The following is a 3,151-nucleotide window of genomic DNA, read 5'->3' on the forward strand; positions in this document are numbered from 1 at the left end:
TTCGAGAGTTGACCCCAAGTAGATGCTGATACTAAGGTCCTTGTCTCTCTCTCTCTCTCTCTCTCTCTCTCTATATATATATATATATATGTTTTTATTGATTTCAGAGAGGAAGGGAGAGGAAGAGAGATAGAAACATCAATGATGAGAATCATTGATGGCTGCCTCCTGCATGCTCCACACTGGGGATCAAGCCCACAACCCAGGCATGTGTCCTGACTGGGAATCAAACCGTGACCTCCTGGTTCATAGGTCATGCTCAACCACTGAACAATGCAGGCAGAGCAGGCCCTTGTCAATTTTAAGTGTCTGTGGAGCGATCTGTTTAACCTAATGAGGCAAGGGCAGCTTCCTGTGACATGAGCAAAGGAGATGAAACTGGGATTGAATAAAAGTCCGCCTATAATTGCATAGGAGATGAAACAGGAGGCACACAGCACAGTCATGACATCCTAGGAGGTTCCTCTCCTGAAAAACAAATTAACTTCTGTTTGGTAGACATGTCAGCCTCACTTTAAATTATAAATACTGATAATAATAAATGCCCAGTGAAAGAAGGACCTGCAGACAAAATTCCTGAAAACGTGTATTATATATTTCCAAGAGGCCCAGTGCACGAAATTCATGCATGGGTGGGGTCCCTCAGGGTGGCCTGCGGAGATTGGGCCCTAGCTCGCGCCCCCGGCCTTGCAGCCCCGTAGCCCTGCCTGGCATCCTGCCTTAGCCTGGCACTGCCCACTCACCTGCTCCACCATCCCACCGTGGTCCTGCTTTCATCGGGGCCCATAGGGGGCAGCAACACCTCTACTTCTGCCCACTGCCAGCACTGCGTCATTGACACCCGCCATGTTTTGCACCGCCCCCTGGTGGTCAGTGCACATCATAGCGAGTGGTCAAATTCCGGGTTGGTCGAACTCTCACCCAAGGGGACAATTTTCATATTAGGCTTTTATTGTATAGGATTGAGCAACTACTATATGGCAGATACTGGGCTAGGCTGGGAATCCAAAATATGTGAGTCAATAATCCCAGGAAAATATGATTATTGCTATTTTGGAGGTAGATGAGAGATGGATCCATATTTTGTGGGTCCTAAATCTTATACAGTTTTATGGGAGGTAAGGGCTCTTTACGGAAAAGAATATAATCCACCTCTGAGAAAGGTACAAAGGGCAGAGGAGGGGGAGCACTCAGTCTCTGACTAAATCAGGGAGGCTTCGCAGTAGGAGGGAATCTGAACTGAGACGGGATGGAGGTGTCACTTTGAGGTTGAGGTTCTGGGACCTTTTTCTAGGAAACAGATCCATGGGTACCCACAAGCATGACAGAAACTCCTCCACTCCTGGGGCGAAGAGGCCACCGGATAAACTGTTCCTCAGGGTTCCAGGAGAAGGCAGGGAAGAGCCAGAGGTAGGCTAAGGACGGAGAAGAAAGGGCATCAGGAATGGAGTGGGATTACTACACGTAGACAGTTGATGCTTGCAGGTCTGAATGAATACATGAATGAATAAAAAGAAATTAATAAATAAATAGATACTGTTTCCCCTCACTAACCTGACCTCCTTCGTGGTTCATATTTATCTTGCTTTATATATCTCCCAGCTCACAGATTTTCACAAATCATCAATAAAGGGCTCTGAAGAAAAGGCAAGGAAATAAGGAGTAATGTCTGAAAGGATTCCTCCTTGCAGCCCCATAGCCCTGCCTGGCACCCCGCCTTAGCCTGGCACTGCCCACTCACCTGCTCCACCATCCCACCGCGGTCATGGCTCACACACATGCGGCATGACTGTTTTCAAGAAGAAAGTATCAAACACAAATCTGGATGATATATAATACAAGCAGACAGTGTTTCCAGGAATCTATATTTTGCCATCATCTTGATTAGAACATGTGGTTGTTACAAGAGCAGCAGAAGGAGCCTACATTTTGAAAGCGTGTCCCCTTTGCTTCAGAATAGTATGAAGGAAGGGGGAGTGGGTGCAGGTAAGGATGAAACAACATTGGTATCAGTGGATAATTTTTTAAGTGGATAATTTTTGAAGTAGATGATAGGACATGAGATTTCCATTTGTTCTGCTTTTGAATATGTTTGAAAATTTCCTATAATAAAACCTAAAAGAAAAAAGAATATTCCAGATGCTTTTACTCCCCTCCTTCCACCACCACACCACTGATGATCTAATCAGACTGTTTAGGTGTTGAGACATTATGCAAATCAATCAGGATACTGGTTTCTCCTTGCTGGCTGTCCCGCACCTCTGCTAAATATGAATAGGGGGATACATTGGTCAACATTCATGTCTCTAGTAAATCAATCCCTATCTTCTTCTGTGTTTTGCCATAAAGATTAACCGTCACTCACATGCTGTGACACCACAAAACACTTTCTCCCTTCTTTTTTCTTTTCTCTGTTACCTTTTTTCCTTTTCTCAATATCATTTTTGCTGTTTTCTCTCTCCTAATTCTCTATTCTCTGGTGGTTGCTTTTATTGGGATTACCAGTGTTGTGAGTATACTGCCGTTTTTTCGTGTCTTGTCAGGTTGTATTTTGTGCTGTTCCGTCAACGTGGTAAAGAGTGAGCCACATAACCAGACACCTAGAGAGGAGACTCCATCCACAAATGGGACAATAACACTCAAGACCCAACTACACCAACTACAGAAGCCAGAAATAGTAGGGTTAAAATTTCAAACAGCAGTTTTTATGTAAGATGGATGCTTCAAGGTGGGAATCTGTACTTGTTCTTTAATAAATTTCCACCTTTGCTATACCATCTTCTGTCCGTGGATTCATTCTTCGACTCCGGCGGCCAAAGAATCCGGGTTCCGGTCCAAAAATTCTGCATCAGTATGTTCCACGTTATAGTTGTGCAACCCGACTCCGAGAGTGGTTTGTTAAGGGTGCGGGCGGAGAGGAGGCCCTAGAACCCAGCCCTCCCAAAGCCAGGTCCCGCTGCAGCACTTGACCACTAGAGGTACCTTTCCTAACAATGCTTTAGGGGAAACCGGGAGAAAGAACCAAAGGCGGGTTTTGCCAGCGGACACAAACTTGCTGGAATCCCTCCCGATCGATGACTGCGGTGAGCTGCTGAGGCGCGCAGAAGTGGTCGATGGGCTCTAGGAGCCTGGCGTGCGCGCGCCCGAGGGG

Source organism: Myotis brandtii, unplaced genomic scaffold (assembly GCF_000412655.1).
Source record: "Myotis brandtii unplaced genomic scaffold, ASM41265v1 scaffold105, whole genome shotgun sequence".
NCBI lineage: Eukaryota > Metazoa > Chordata > Mammalia > Chiroptera > Vespertilionidae > Myotis > Myotis brandtii.